At 38.8% G+C, this 17,340-nt stretch overlaps 1 protein-coding gene across 14 annotated transcripts in view; it reads left to right on the top strand.

Moving 5' to 3' along the window:
* The window catches only part of LOC148397790 (uncharacterized), a 112,042-nt gene that overhangs the window by 53,375 nt on the left and 41,327 nt on the right, over nucleotides 1-17,340 (top strand). For 11 of the 14 annotated variants that reach the window (XR_015858690.1, XR_015858694.1, XR_015858692.1 and 8 more), the window contains one exon: nucleotides 2,029-2,126. The gene's annotated coding sequence lies outside the window, so the exon portion shown is untranslated. Of the gene's footprint in view, nucleotides 1-2,028; nucleotides 2,127-12,522; nucleotides 12,848-17,340 lie in introns of those variants that run through there. The other 3 variants (XM_088376719.1, XM_088376717.1, XM_088376718.1) reach the window with 1 other exon arrangement.

The raw sequence follows: 17,340 nt of genomic DNA, 5'->3' as shown, positions 1-17,340 counted from the left end.
GGTTATTTTTATTTTTTTTTTATGAGCAGTGCAGGATAATTAAACCCAATGAATGGGACTGTTTTGGTCGACAAAAGAAGAGCTTGTGTAAATTTGAAAAAGATGTGAGCTACGGCAAAGTTGGCATTTCTTTCCGACAGTTATCATCACATTAGAAGGACTAACTTAACATGGTTGACTTAATTTTTAACTTTTTATCCTTGTTGTGTTATCAGTTTTATCCCCTACACTAAAAAAATGAATTAATTAAAAATGGTAATTTATTTTTGGTACAGTGATTAATTAAGACAATCCAATATTATTACCAACTGTATTTTAGTGTACAAAGAGAGATTTAAAAAAAAAAAAAAAACAGCACAACAGGAAAAAAAATATATATATAGGAGCTCAGACATACAGGCACAGTCACAAGACTACAAATGTGTTGTGTCACAATCAAGGTCAACACCGGCCTTAAAAAATAAATTGCCCCTGTAAGCTTTCCCAGCAGATGGCGGCCATCTTGGCTTATCTGTGTGTGCTGTTGTTTTTCCAGTCAACTTGCGCTGCACACAGCCTCACTGACTGAACACAGGTGGAACGGCCGAATTACAGTCTGAGCGTTGGACATTAACCCGCTCTATCTGGGCTGAAATTGTCATTACTGATGACACCCAATGTAATTGCTAATTTTACGCTCCGGCAGACACATTTTCCACACGTCTTCTCCTTATTCAACTCTTCTTTTTGTGTATAGCAGTCCAGGCTTAAGTTATTCAGCCCTCTTTTCTACCTTTCTTAAGAGCTGGTCGAGAAAACATAAAATTTTCAAGAACACTCTTATGCCCTGTGATCCACTTTCCAACAGTAACCCTCTGCCGCATACACAAACAACAAGTACGGTTAAGGAATCAAATCAAAAGTTTACACTGAGAACATCAAGAGTACAAGTAGAGGAACCGTGAATAGACCCAATGCAAATACAGCAAAGTGCAAACGTCAAGATTGGCAATTCTGGCTTCTAGTAATCTTGGTAGCGTGAGTTCAACCAGGAGGAAGAAATCCTCTCATGTTGCTGTCCTACGTCAGAATAAGTTTGATCTCTAGATTTATATGATCTTTTATAATTGATTGAAATTTTGCTTGGTACGTGGGTTTACGAAGGAGCACTGCCATGAGCCCAATCTGTAGACAAGTTGGAATGCTGAAATATGATAATACAGTCGTATAGTCATGTCAATAAATATTTTAACAAAAAAAACATACGCTATAAATATGAAATAATCATATTGAAATAAATAATGTAATGATGTTGTAACTGAGTCACACGATGAAGTATTTGTAATATCAAAATAATACGTTGTGACCGTCGTCAACCACTACTATACTGTATTTGTATAAAATCTTCCTTGCTCTTGAGGCCCTAAATCAAACATGAGCGTGTGACACTCAAATAAAATTGATATGGATTTTGTCATTGTGGTGTCACTCATAATTGTACAAGGCATAATTATTTCACCAACTCTTGTATCCGATTATCAGCGGGTTGCTCTACCGGCCCTCAGTGTGCGACACCATGACATTAAACTCATCATTATCGCATTGCACTGTGAAAGGTTAGTGCGCTCTGCCAAATTAGAGGAGAATGTGCGGATCACTTCAGAGTACAAGTGGGCGGACGGGAGCCAGGTGCGTGGAGGTTAGGGGGAAAAAAAACGGAATTAATGTGTCCTGTGATATATTTTTTTTCAAGGCCAAATGCCGCAGCTGTTGTCACAGTGTTGCAGGCAGAGCAGCTCTTAATAAAATAACGTAATCAAAATCAATGTTTTTTCTTTTTTTTTTTTTTTACATTTTGTCACAATAGAAATTTTTTATTTCTACTTGCATGTTGTAAGGGTAACTGAACATGTGTGAAGGTCTGGTTCCAAGTGGTGATGGACAGGTTGCTGATAAAAGATGAATGAGATGCAACAGACAATATAAATGTCTCTTGTGCAAAGGAAAAAAAAACAAAAGTCAAAATAATCTCTTATGTTGTTGAAACAGAGGGAGCAAAGGTCGTGATTCGGACTCGGCATCAGCCGCTCGCTCATCTGCATTCGGACTGAGGGTCAGCGACGCTCACCAGGGAGCTCAAGGATAAGGTGAGTGAACTGCCCTTGACCGAGACGCCGCGTGTCCATACAAAAGAGTTAACTGAGTGGTAGGACCACAAAATGGGGTGTTTACTTGGACAGATAAAAAGAAGCATGCATGTTTGATTAAGAGAACAAATTCAATTTAGGTAAGGAAACAAAGCTCATCTGCTTTTAAGATGGAAAACAAGGCTTTTTAGATTATGTTGTCTGTGGGGGCACCACTTCATACCAAGGTTCTTTGGCCCCGTGCCTTTAAACATGATAATTTTAGGAAGTCTAGTATTGACAATTTTTGTTGCTCTTGATGATTGGGGTATTTTGACAAAACAAGGCCACAGTTGTTAAGAGACCTCAGAACTGTTTTAAATTGTGACCCTCCCCACAAATGCAGGCTGCAGTGTATAATATATTTTTATTTAGCTGGTAGTCAGGCTGACATAATTTAATATAATAACCCAAATACTTAAGTTGTGAATAATAATATGGGACATTCCTTATTGGGCTGCACGTAGAAAATAAACCAAAACAAATCATTGAATAACTTTTTTGCAGATAAAGCGCATAACTCTGCACACTGAACTTTCCTTAAAATGCTGCATTGTGCAATTTGCATCTTCTTCAGCTTGTTTACTTTTGATGCAGTTATTTAACAAAGAGTTTTAGGTGTCTCCCATTTCAGTAAAAAGTCTTAAAACGTAACATTTTTGCCCCACTTGCTGCCCTCAATCTACACACCTGACTTAATGCCTGTGCGTGCAAATGCTAGAAAGATGCATCTTTTCGCTCTTAATCACCAACACGGTACTGATTGGACAGAGGTGATCGACTGAGGTGATTAACAAGAGGAGAAGAGCTGAAATGGCAACGGCTAATGAGGCACTCTGGGACTAAAAGGTTCAGTGCTTGCGACTTTACTGAACAACACAGAACAACGGAGCGACATGGGCAGTCAGGAGCATTTTTTTAATTCATGGAATTAAAAACACTTAGCTAGGCTATATGCCAGGAAAAGTACAGTATAGTACTCAACCTAAAGTTTCTGGAAAAATAATACTCAAAAGTAAAAAAAAATTGTGATGTCACGTGAGTGTGTGGGGGGGGTAACTTGCTACATAATCAACATTTAGAATTGCCTAACAACTGTGGAAAAAAACAGTGCCAATATTGTTAATAATTTTTGTTTTTTTGGTGGCTTCATGTTAAATCTGTAAATTAAATCTGCAAGCTTGTAATTCACTTTCGACAATTCCCTATGTGAAATTTTGTATGTGTTTGACAACTGGAGTTTCTGCTGTTGCTCCAGGTTTTTTTTCAACGCAAACTTTGTAAAGTGTGACATGTAGCACTTGTAGAGATATTTGACATTTTTCATTTTTCCAGATTTCCTTTTTTTCCTCTACCATCCTCACCTTTACTCCCTAAGGAAATGCAGGAGGGGGGTCCACTTGAATAGTGCAGACACAGCCTTGAGGGAGACTGAGGCACTGAATGACTCTAGCAGATGTGTTCTCCTTTTTGTGCACAAAGACCGATGGGGCATACATTTGGAGAGTCACAGTAGAAACGATGTAAGATGTTATGTATTATTTGCACACAACTCACATTTGTTGATCAACATCTAGAGTCATCAAAAGCAAGTTACTGTTCTCCATATAGGTGTCGCTTACAGATTTATACACTGAATTCCCAGTGTAAACTGCATTGGGTAAGCATGGAGACCCAAGCCTTCGTCATAAATAGTCTCTGTTCGATAACTCAATAAAGTATTTGAGACAGCAGCTGCTGAGGGAGGAACTTCAGAGTGAGATATGGAGAAGTCGCACTTTATTGTATTTATGTCAGCAAGAGGACAGATGGGGAGGAACAAGAAAGTTAGATGGCAGCAGGTGAGACATTACTTCATGCAAGTCTACTTTTTCTCTATATAAATAGTGCTTTATATGCATCATGCAATTAATAACCTCCCTTATTTTTACCCCCAGGCCATTGTGGTTAATCCTTAAGCCCACGTCTGCTTAATAACGTCCCACATTTCATTTTCACTTCTAATTCAGTAACACCGTTAATGATGGGAGTGGAGGCTTTGTTTGTCATTGTCCAATTATGGTGTAGTTGTTCCTCATAACCGTGTGCTTCATTGATCTGCAACAAACTATTACAGTTCTCGTTGACGCACTTATACATCAAACTTGTTCGCTTTCAGTACTTCATGCACCGTTTGCCAAATGTACTATACTGGGGATTTGTTGGGGCATCCAAACCTAATTAATGTATTAAAACTGGCAACTGGACAAACAGAGGGAAGTGAGCATGCTAAAAAGGCAAAATTAAGCAACATTCCAAAATTCCTTTTTTTCTCTTTTAATTTTTAACGGATTGTACATTCCGCAAAGTAAAAGATCAGATCAGTGACATTTTGTGTTACTGTAACATCACAGGTAACTCTTACTATCAACATACGTTACAGTGATAATGCTATCTTAATATTGCTAGCGCTGCCATCTTGTTCAAGCTGCAAATGCATTTCCTGTGACTATGTAATTTCATAATCTAATGGCGATATTTGAAAATCACGCGTCAGTGAGGGCCGTGGATTTATAGGGAGGGCGAGTACCGAATGAGGCGATATTCAAATCTTGCTCGCAGCTTTGACACTGCAATCTGTTTGATTTCAAATGTCATGACAACAACTTGTGAACAAGAAAAAGTACTTGTACATGATCAAATATTTTGGTGTCTGGTCTGGTGTACTGTATTTTCCACACTATAAGGCGCACCTGATTATAAGGCGCATCTTGAATGAATGGCCCATTTTAAAACTTTGTCCATATATAAGGCGCACTGGATTATAAGGCGCACCTTCAATGAATGGCCCATTTTAAAACTCCATATATAAGTCCATATATTTGGACACGCCTGCCGTAGTGGCTCAATATTGGTCCATATATAAGGCGCACTGGATTATAAGGCGCACTGTCGGTTTTTGAGAAAATTGGAGGTTTTTAGGTGCGCCTTATACTGCAGAAAATACGGTAATTGTTTCCGGAGAGATTAGCCATACAGTACAGCAAAGTCCGGTATATAGCTAGGTTTAATAGCCCACCTCACATATGAGTGCTCTAATCTCTCACAGGAGACACAGAGTGAGACATATCAGGTATTAATGTACTGACAGCCAAGCAGTTCTGACTCTCTCATCCTCGTGAATATGGATGAGCGAACCCACCGGGGGGCTTTGCGCAGCTGGCTTTATCACTTTAATGCGCATTATGGCAATAATGAGCAAGAAGCTACTTAGATCCTATAATTCTCCCGAGTCTCATCATAAATAACAGCTTACATGTAGCTTACTTACAGCAGATAAATAGTGGGAGGGAAGGAGGTGGTGGGACACTCGGAATACCTGTGCTAACTTACGCTTAAAGAATTTGAGAGAAAGTGAAAGTTCCAAGGGGATCAGTGGTGTTGACACTTGGGTTGATTTAAATCTGATTAAATCTGAGAAAAATATCCCACACCACTTACAAATCTCTGCACCATTATGCCACAGCGCTCATTATTCAATATGAAGATGAATGGGTCTACAAAATCACAATAACTCACTCCTCAGCTGGTAAAATTCCTTTTGAATTATTAACAGAGCTACTCTTCATTGATATGTGGAAGAAAAAATATTATATGATCCTTTTTTTTCACAGCGGGAAAAAAGGGCTATTGTTGCATTCATATGTACAAAAGCAATAAAGTGTAACACGCATACGCAGATATAACAACTGCAATCAAACAACATATTTATCGAAGTGTGTAATCAGCCGTTTGATCACAGTGGGTCAATTAAACAATCGTATAAGCGAGAGAATGCTGTATTGCAATACATGTGCAACCAATTATTTTTTATGAATCTATTTCAAACTGAATGCAGTTGAAACTGAGAGTCAATAATAACAAAGGAATACTGTGGGACTGTTTTTGAACTCAAAGCTGTAATTATTTTCTTTTTTATCTTAAAAAACAACAAAAATGGTGTGTGTTTCTCGGAGTGCAGGAATGGATTAACGGAATTTTCTTTCATTTCATTGGGGAAATTTGATTGAATATGCAAGGACAGTACATTTCGGCGATATGTTATACCTTGGCCCAACAAAGATTTGGAAACAATGGTTTCTAAATAAAGTATTTAGTGTGGAATAGCGATTGCTTGATGTACCCTTGAGTATGAGAAATGCTTAATGTTCTGCTAGGATTTATGGATTTTTTTTTGGACAATTTCTACTTGGAACGGACATTGATGCACAGAGGAATGTAATGTTCTATTGCCAGTTGCTCTGGGTCTTCATTACTGCTGTTTTTCCTGTTAGTTTTCCTGAGGGGAAACCTTTTTTCTTATTGGCTGTATATATATTTTTTACAAAACAGTGTTGCGGTAGAGTGATTCATGGTTTGGGTTCAAGTTGAGTTTGAGCACAGGTTTGATTATGTGGTAAAACACAGGCAGTTGTGGGAAATAACATTTTACAGATGAGTCTTTTTGCGATAAAGCATTTTCACCCATTAGATTTATGTCTTTTTAAATGCCAGATATAAAAGTAAACCACTGTGTGCATGTGTATTGACCACACGTCTGCAGAGTACGCGGGAGGGCCGATTGAGGGGCTTCCTGGTCATGTGTGTGCACAGAGCATATCAAGTTTATGCGAGATTAGTTGAGTCCATTGCACCGACTTCCTCTGTTTTGACAATGAACGATGCGTGCGTAATGAGGTGTCGACGGACATGCTGCGTAATGCAAACTGCGAGACTAACTATTCACCCTCAGTAGGACACATGACCTGACTCTGTTCACGGTAATTAGGAATTTTCTGTCGGTGAGGTCCTGTCTTGGAAGAGAACACGTACCTGGCCTCCCTGTAGGTGCAGCGTCATGCATACAAATAGAACTCCAAGAATAGCCTTAACTCATGTAGGTCAGGTCACAGCATTATTTGGATTCTCGGAAAAGAAATACAAGTTTATGTGGAGCACCATATGGCGAAACTTATTTGTGTGTATTAAAGTAAGGATACTTTTCTTAGAAGAAGAGAAAGATGAACACGAGGTTCAACCGGTCTATCACTTTAAAACAGATATAATGTTGATGTGTAATAATGTTAAATGTTGGAACAATTTTATTATATTCAGTTAGGCATTCTAAAATGTGCCATGAGTTTCATGTGGAATGTGGAGGAACCCACGCAAACACCGGAAGAACAAGCAAGTTCCAAACAGGAAAGCCACAGCCCAGATTCTAACCGCGAACCTCGGATATGTGAAGCAGATGTGCTAACCAATTTTCCACCGTACCACCTGGATTAAGAAACAAATTTAAAACATCTTCATAAACTTGTAATTCAGTTTATGTACAAGATGATATATTTCATATATATGGCATGGATATGGAATATATGGATCGTACAAGTGCATGAATTGGAGCTTCAAAATGGTCAAAATAAGCACAAAGGCTTCGAGCTAAATATCCACATCAGTCATTTCATTCCGTCAACAAGCAAACAGATAAAAACTTTTTGAACGTTTCATTTTGAGACTTTTAAATTGTCAGCAATAAACCGCCAGCCACTAAAAGTTTTGCAAGTGTTCAGAAACCCTCAAGATACTTGTTAAACTGGATCACTGCAGAGTTCCATGTCTGCCAAGCCTTCAGTTTTTCAACTCAACCAACTTTATTTACAGAGCCCCCCTCCCAAAAAAATGTCACTGAATAAAATGTGCAAATCAAACAATAAATAAAACATAATGTTGGTGAGCAACCTCATATTCCGCATAATGCTCACCGGAAGCAAATCTGCTCTCCCATTCAGTCTTCAACCTCACAACTCCTTGTACAATCTAGCAACAAATGTCAGAATCAGGACAGTTTGACTTATGTACATGATACATTTTCATTGTTTATGCTTGTGTTACTGGTTCAGCATTTCCTCCAAAGATTCAAATAATTATCATAAATTGTGGGAATAATTTTCCCATTCTTCATTCCCCGCTGACACCAAGCCTGGCCAATTTGCTCTATTTAATGTTTCCTTTGTCAGATTAACTCTATTCCACCCATCTCTGGAATTTCCCCTTATTGGGCGAATAAAGGCATATCTTATCTTATCTCCACTCCCTCGCACCATTTACTTGTAATTATAAACACCAGCACAGATGGAAGAATCATTTTTGTCCACAAAGTTGCTCAGCTTCATCTTGGTGGTCTTTATAGCTCGGAGGTTCTGGCCGAGCGTTTTCACGCTTGGGCTCATTGTGGTCAACTCCACGTTTTTACGGCCTCTTGGAAGAAAATGATGCTGAAGCACGCATGTGTGCTACAGAATGTCACCATTCATTTTGGTGCTTGAATTAGGATAACTAGATTTCTGAATCGAGAATCAACCATTAGAGGCACTTTGACTAAAGACTGCTGTGAATTTTTGCTTAGTTGTTGCGAGCCAAAATTTGAGGGTTTGTGCGACTTCAGAGGTATATTTTTTTATATTTCATATTTTTATATTTTTGCAGAAAACTGGGTGAGCTGCCAATTGTGCAATCTCAGGGACATTCCACTTAAGAGGTGTAACAAGCAACAATAAGTTTTTCTCCAAGCCATCTTTTATCTAGTTTTCCAAGCAGTTTTTCCCTGGATACGTCCACCAAATCATTTTGAAGTACATCAGTGATTTATTTTTTATTTTTTGCACAGATGGTGCATACTCGCTTCAAAACTGGCCGATATTGGCTGGTGGCAGCAACTGGACAGTCGTCATGAAAAACGGCCATATGTTGCAATATGCTGCACAGATTGAGGCGGGGACGGCCAGGCTTAAAGTGTGTATTTAAGGCCACTGATTTCGGAGTGGGAGCAACCATCGGGTGCCTGAGCATATGTTTGTGTCATATCTACTCTACTTTATTTTATGAACTCATAAGAAGTCTCATAAAGCTGCCAAAGGCATTTTTTTAGATTAAAGGAGAAACCTCTCCTGACTGTATTTAAAGAACATTACAAAATTACTGGTTTATTTATCATGGACTGGATCGTTGCCACATTGTTCTGTTTGCATTCTAGCACAATCTTACGAAAAATAATATTAAAGCTGTAGCAACTATTCGCTATAACAATTCGTGAAATACCCAAAAGTCGATGATCTGCCCCCCTCCTGCACAAGCGATCCTCAGTAATTTGACAGCTAGGACCATGCAAAAGAAGTTTTTTTTTTTAGAGAACCCACACGTGCACCTGACCAAAAGTAAGTCATATGAGGAAAATCGGATCTTAATGTGCGATGGAGACCTCTCCGGATGAGGCTTGCAAACGTTTTCCCTTAAGTGACATGTGCTGGCTCAAAGTTAAAGTGACATTTGGGTTTGATGTGGAACACGGTGCCAGGACAAGGATGGATCATTGCCTTCAAGTCCACCAGATGGACAATCCTTCACAAACGCAGGTAGAAAATGGAGACGTGGCTGCTTATTTCAGCCACAAAGCCACAATGTCATCCATCAAAACTGTGTTTCCCTCCCTAGACTGTTTAGTGTTTAAGGACACACATCTTGCCATTAGACGGCCAGTCTAGAATAATACATGTCATTGCAATTGCACTCCCGAATGGATGGTCTTACAAATTGTGTTTGAAAACTGAGCCATGTGTAGTCATTTTAGCTTATTACATACTGTATGGTTATTTATTTAGGCAGAATGCACACAGTAGGCTACAGTACAGTAGACGACAGTATGGAAGCCAACAATTATTCGTGAGTGAATTTCTGGCCGGGAGAATCGGTATCTTCTGGCTGGAAACGATTCTAGAACGATTTTCAGCAGAGAAGGAATGATTTGGTTCTAACTGCATTCTAGCATTGAGCCCTCTTTATGAATTGAAAACTAGCTTGTCCTTACCAACAATATCCACAAATCCATGCATAAAATATTACATTACATAATAAATCTTTTAGTCGTATACTATTGTGAAGTTATACTACTTTATTATAGAATGCAAACATAATAATAATATTCCAAATTGTTAGTTCATACCTCTCTGGCAAGTGACAATCAAAAAAATGACATTAGGAAAGAAGAATTTTCACGACAGCTTTTGCTTTAAATCTCATTACTGTGTGCCGATGCACAGTGTTTAATGAAGTGTCAAGTGAGAAAATCCATTCAGGATTGGTCGGATGATTTTTAGTTATTTCTTTTTTTCCTATACACTTTTGTCACTAATTATGTGTTTGAGGACAAAACAGACCAAAAGGCATTGGGTAACTCATTCATTTCCCAACATGACTCCTTTGTTGTGCTCCCAGGCAATCTACTTCCAAAGTATCATTGAATGGCTCGGTTACTTGATGGCCCGAAATCAGAGCAAACAAATGAATGCTGCTCTCAACCGCCCACAAAATCCTTTTGGGTGATGAAAACAAATGAAAGCCGTCCCTCTCCCCGGAGGAGCAAGTATTGCTTCTATTGACCAGGGCTGCACCTCGAAGATTCGTAGCATGCGGAACACATCACCGCCTCACCCAAAACAGAACCTAAACAAAAACAAACGCTGCTGGGAGGCACCCTGCTGAGCAATTACCAAACAGCTGGAGTTTTGCAAGATGAGGGTTATTTTCAGGGTGCAAGAGCTAATTAACAGTCTGCTCGAATACTGAATGAGTGGAAAGACAGAGCTTTCTGTTGAGCCGATGACGTCAGTGTGACAAGTCTTCCCTCACTAGTTTTGCCCTACTTGTTGATTTATAGTTGTAATTTATCAAAATATCAGACTGTCAGACTATCATAATTTTGTGCAAACAAATATCAACATAATCCATATATAATATGAAATATATATAACATCTAAAGATTTATATTCATATACCCTCTCTAACTTAATATTGTTTATCGTGATTTGTATTTGATTATTAGTCTGGTAGCATCATTTATTGACGTCAACCACTGTTTCAAAGTATTCAATTCCACTGTTTTCAGAAACTCAGTTAAATCAATCCCAAACTAAAAAAGTCATATAGTACATAAAGTACACATTTGAGTATCTTTTGTAACATACAGGTATCATTTATATGCAAAATAAATAATATCGGTCTAAGAACAGATCCCTGGGGAACTCCGCATATTACTTTCATTTAATTCGGATTTGACTTCCTTTAATTTCCTTCCTTTAAATTTGCATCACATGCTTATTTGTCATTGAAAACCATTATTATTTTTGATGACTATCCACCCATCCGTCCATTTTCATGGGTGTCCTTCCAAAATCACAGTCAACAAAAGCGATCATGTATCCTGATCGAAAAGAATTTGGAAGAACTTACTCTAGTCATTAAACACATTATCTAACTGTTCGAGAGGCAATACAGTCATTTCAGGGACTCCAACAGAACTTGCCATGCTCGAACACTATGACCTATTAGTCATAAACGTGCAGAAGAAGTTGAAAAGTAACGAGGGGAATGACCCAAGCAGTCGCTAGCTCAGCAGTATGCACGGCTAATTTGATTAGAACAACCACATTAATGAAGAGCGGACCTCTCAGGGGTGCACGTGTTTACGTTACACGTGTAGTTTGCGTGCACAGCCACCCCATAGGTCCTTCAACAAGACCCTCATTTGGAGGAAATGGAGGCCGTTTAAATGTTTTATGTCTGCTGCTATAATGGCAAGCTTTCAGTTAAGGCCGCTTCGATGGCCGATTCTGTCAAAGTGATGGCATTTAAGAAGGGACATTGCAAGTAGAGTTTAAAAGTTCTAGTCATTGATTGACTTCAGCCATTTTCATCCTGATTCCTTTCCTGCAGAGAATAGTAAACTTGAGATACATTTATACAAATGTTTTCTTCTTTGTTTTTAACACATATATGTAATGATTTTTCCCAGTTTAGCTAGTAATCTACTAAGCATTTCCGATATTAATAATTGATCAATTGTATCATTGCAGTTTTTTTTCTGGAAGAAACAGAGTTAAAATACTACTTTTGCTAGACACTGTTGATTCATTCTTAACGACTTTGCTGTCTCAAGAAGACAACTTATTACTTAGAGAAGTTAAGCTACTTTTACACAATGGCAACTCCTTTGAGGAGCATTTTTCTACTCAATACAACACTGGCATTGAAACAGGAGTTTCATTATCCCTCTGCCTTTCCTCGATATGTCTTACACAAAAAGTCACAGTGTCCAGTCTCTTGTGGCAGTTAACACCATCTACACAACTTGTGTGCCACTTTCTGCACATGACAAATCTTCTGAGGTCATGTAATGACTTTGGTGCCTTTTTGGATGGCTTTTCTTTGCAGCTAGTGATGGATCGGTATGATTTTAAAGTCGGTTGCCAGGATTTTATAGGAAGGTACAGCTCAAATGGAATCTTTGATATCCGATAACATCTCTCCACTCAACCCATGGCAAATTCTTTCATCTTTTTCTTTCTGGTTCCCTTTCATTTCTTCTCCTCAAGCCGTACAGTGTATTTTAGCAGATTGCGATGAATAGTGATGTCAGCGAGGAACAGGTGGTCAAGAGGGCAGAGTGGTTGCCAGCTACCACAGCGAATGTGGTTCAATCACTGATAGACAGTGCCAGCCTCAGTTTGCTTGTGGTTTCCAGTGCATAGCACTGGCCAGACCAAGCAGATGGAAGGCTAGTCAGGGATCACGGTCGTGTCACTGGGCCTGGTGTCTCTTATTGGCAGGTAGGACTTGTATGGACCAGTCTGTCATGATCTGTGTTTTTGTTGACTTTGGTTTGATCAGATTTAGTTTTGTGTCATGTTTTCCGTGTGTCACTTTTTTATGACTTGTCAGCTCATTAAACAGCCGAACATCAAAGCAATGTTAAGTGTAAAAAATAATTTCGTGCATTTTTTCAACAATAATTAATTGAAAAAAAAAATCTTGGTGCTATGTTTGTCTTACAAGTTATTCCAAATCTGCAAAAAAAAATAGTAGACCGGTTCAGGTTGTAGTATGGGACATTGCAAGCGCAACTAAGCCAGAACTGCCTTCTAGTGGTGAATTGTGCTAGTACAACTTAAAAGTGGAACCCCCAGCCTGCAAATGGGAAAATCCGGGTTTAATTGATGACCAGTGAAATGCATTGGGATTTTTCTTTTGTAAACAAAAATGCATGTTTGCTAAAAAAAAAAAAAAGAAAAAAGAGAAAGTGAATCTGGGGTGCCTACCTGCGTGTGTACCAAGTGTATTATCAGTGTATTTTTGAAATGAATCGAGTGCTCACTAGGTGTGGCCTCATGTCATCCTTCCCTTATTTCTATACTGCAATGCTGTATTTGGAGCTTGCAATGTGGCCTCATGCATGTTTAGTGCAAGCATGCAGGCTTCATGTGCACACGCTCGAGTCTATTATAGCGTCGTCTAAGCCGGGGTTTATCCGCTGCTCAGTGAGGCGGGAACTGCACCAAGACGTCAGTCATCTGGCTGGCCAACCAAAACCTCTTTATTTGGACTGTCACTGGAACCCATTTGGAGGGGCGCAGATTTATTTGGGCTCGCTTATCTCTGCAGTCCAGTCAGGAATCACATAGCTGTACTTGTGTATCTTTTCCACCCTCTGGACAGACTGAGGGTAAAGGGGCTCCAGAGGCTAAAAAAGTCCTTTGTGAATATGTCCCACAAATCTGCAGCGTATGTCTGATAACGTAAAAATATAATCCACCGTGCTTGGGACACAAATACACAACATTTTTTTTTCTGTTTCAACAGATTTGTTTCTTGGGAATAGAACATGCTGCATATCTTGTTTGTTAGTGTGCTGGTTGGAATTGTGACTATGCTACTATTTGCTCAGGTCAAGGACTATGTTTACGTCAAAATAAATGACAGAATGAGCCACAAGATGAAAAGTTGCCAATCTTCAAGAAGATGAGCAGTCTATTCTTTGACTTTCCACATTATAAAAAGGTTTTGCCTCACGGGTAATTTTTGCAAATCGCATTTCAATATCCTGTTAAATTTCCGACGAGTCTGACCGCCAGAAATGTCCGAGGGAGAAGGTCACAAGGGAGCCGGAGGGAAAAAAAAAAAAAGTTAAGCAGTATGTTTCCATTTTAGCCGCGTGGCCTGAGTGGGTTTGCCACGGGCATGCATCAGGCCAGTTAAGAGGTTAGGCCTGGCAAGTCATTACTGTCAGAGCTAATGTAGAGAGATGAGGAGAGGGACCATGGAGGTAAGCAGTCAGTAATGAATGAACACACTGCTAAATTCAACAATTACACGCCCATGTAAATGCAAGCATAACACAGCAACACAAGCAGGCAGCTGCTGAACTAACATGGCCGGGGGCCTTAAGACAAAGTCCATCCAGATACGCTACATTTGTTTGGCAAACTATGAACTGAAGCAGATATCCAAGAGAAAAAGTAGTCCGGTGTGGAAATGACTCCATGTTATACTGTTTGCGCTTTTAAGTTTTAATTCAAATTCTAATTATTTTATTAAAATGGGGATTTTAGGATAAAAATGATTTGAGGGGGTGCACAATTCTTGCGCTATTAAAGGGACACAAAGGACCATACTCCTCCTAACAAGATAAAAAAAAATAGTATATATTTCACATTTTTGAATATAAATAAATAAAGCATATCTACTGACCAAAATGGTTCCAACTATTAGCTTTTGAGATTTGAAAATTACATTCAACTACATTGTAAAGTCGATTTGAATGACTATTTATTTATTTATTTATTTATTTATTTATTTATTTATAGTGCTATTTATTTATAGTGCTATTCTTTGTTACAAACAGGCCTTTTTGGGGAAGCTGGTATTTCATTTTATTTTAATTGGGAAAACTGACTTGATTCACACAAGTCAACTTTATTTATACTTGTAAATTGAGTCACAAGCTTGGTCACGGAATTTTTTGCTTTGTTCTGGACGTTTAAATTCTAATCACCAGAGGCAACGTCATCTTCAGCCTAAAACCAGGGTGGTCATACTAGGAGGATGTGAGTGGCCTCATTTCAAACAAACACAACATCCCCAAATGCCCTAATCAGTCCAGTACTCAAAAACAAAGCTTGTTGGACTTAAGCAGAGACTGAGGTCTACTTGTTCCTTTCAGTTGCTTTCGGGCAGGACACTGTGGACCACCAACACTGACACCCACAATCTTGGCAGTGTCAACAGTCCACCAATCAGTGGTGTTTACCGTCGCCTGACTCATGATGTCATACCCCGCTCCCGCTATCCAAAATAACGACGCCCTCCGAGCCTGAAATGTGCGTCAAGGCTCACAAGGATGCGTATGAAGAATTCCACATGCCACAGTAAACTCTCGTCCCTAATGAGTCCTCACTTGGAAAAAGGGATAATAAAGTGTTTTGGTTGTGCAATGAAAGGTCAGAGCCATAAACGACTCTGATGGGTATCATTTTTTCCCCTTTTTTATTCTTTTTCTTCTCCCATTCTTTAAGCCCAGCGGTCACTTATCAAAGCTTGGGAAATAATCATGTTTGACATGGAGCAATTCAGGGACGGATAAAAGGAATACAAATAGCACTGACACCAGCTAAACTAATTTTCTTTTTTCTCTAATCTTTCAAAGAAAAGATTTTTATTTGTCCTCTGTGGTTTTTCTATTGTTTGCCAGTGGAGAGAAGCTTTCTTTAAATACAACATGTTAATTGAACGCCAACGGTGGTGAAATAATTACTTCGGGGGCACGTAACGAGTTTGTGTGGTCCATGTGAATGTCTTTTGCCTTCATGACTTTAATTTCTTTACCTTGCGTTTACCCCGAAGACATCCTTCTATTTTTCGATTGTCCGTGAGAGTAAGAAAATGACATATGACTGTACTAAAATTGGATTATGGCAAAGAGTGTTATTTCTAGCAGAAGTACTCAAGAGGGAGAATAGATTTAAGGGATTTAATTCCGGCTTTGGCACGGGAACTCTATGGTCCAGGGCGAGGCGAGGGAAACATAGTGGAAACGTCTTAAAAAAAATACACTTGTAATGTTGCTGTTGGGGAAATTGAAGCGTGAATGTAACTGTGTGCCTCCAAGTCTTCTCAGTGAAATGTTTTCAGGTCTTTCAATTAGTAATTGAGGTCAGATGGTGATGTGAAAGACGAGCGCAATGCAGCTATGAATCAACAGCAGTGCCAGCTCTTTACTGGTAGAGATTTGGATTAAGACATCATTCTTCTTCAGTTAGGATGCCATTTCTAATCAAGTCCAAACTTCAGTGAGTCAGGACATGAATAAGCAGAAAAGCTCTTACGATAAGAAAGAAGAGTTTTCCTTCGGATGTTTAATAGAGAACGGAAAAAGTAAAGTAATAAGTTCAAGGATTGCGACTCCACTATAGAAAGAAAATTAGACAGGGTGAAGCTATTGAAGGGATTGATAAATAAAATAAATATATTGGCAAAAAGGAGGGATGAGAGGAGAGCAATAGCCAGTTGGTCCTTCATCCATCATCTGTTTGGCTTAGATGCCAGCTTGTTACTGGGAACATTGAACTGATTCATATTCAGCACCGGGTGGAGGGAATGCAGGAATTTACATTCTCCCCTTTACTTGACTTTGCATTATACACTGTAAAAAATCTGGTCAGCAATATGATACTGGTAATATTTCCAAAATACACGCGATGAGATTATATATTATTCCTTCATCCTCGTACTTTAGCCATTTCAATATTTATATTTTTTGCTTTTTGTCTTTTATGCCCTTAAAGGGCTTTAAATTGCTACCATGCCCGGTTTAGAGGAAAGTAGTCACTGGTGTCAAAGAAGTGATACATCTAGAATGTTTGAGATCTTTATATGTCAGGGATAAACTGATTGTTCGCAGAAGTTACAGAGCGTCTCGGCAGTATTTGCTCTGCTGAGTGGCTATTAAAAAGTTCCAGCTAACAAGTCTTGTTATTGCTTGACATTTGTTTTTATGTGCTGCCAACGTGACATATATACATACACTCCCGTTGCAGTTTTTTTCCGAAATCATCCAGTCATTATTGATTTTTGTTTTGTTTTGAAATTATTCTGTTGATTTATGATTTTAATTTGTTCTGTGACCAAGCTAGTAACTCAATTTGTTTCAATAAATTTTCCCCATAAAAATAAACTGAAATCCAAAATACACCACACGTTATTGCTACTGATAATATTTTTTTTTAATTGGTGAATAGAAACAGCAGTAAAATGGCGTATCAGGTGT

The sequence above is a fragment of the Syngnathus floridae genome, chromosome 5, assembly GCF_059516105.1.
Source record: "Syngnathus floridae isolate MCC-2025c chromosome 5, RoL_Sflo_1.0, whole genome shotgun sequence".
NCBI lineage: Eukaryota > Metazoa > Chordata > Actinopteri > Syngnathiformes > Syngnathidae > Syngnathus > Syngnathus floridae.
The sequence above is the reverse complement of the archived record's forward strand: the minus strand, read 5'-3'. Positions and strand labels throughout refer to the sequence as shown.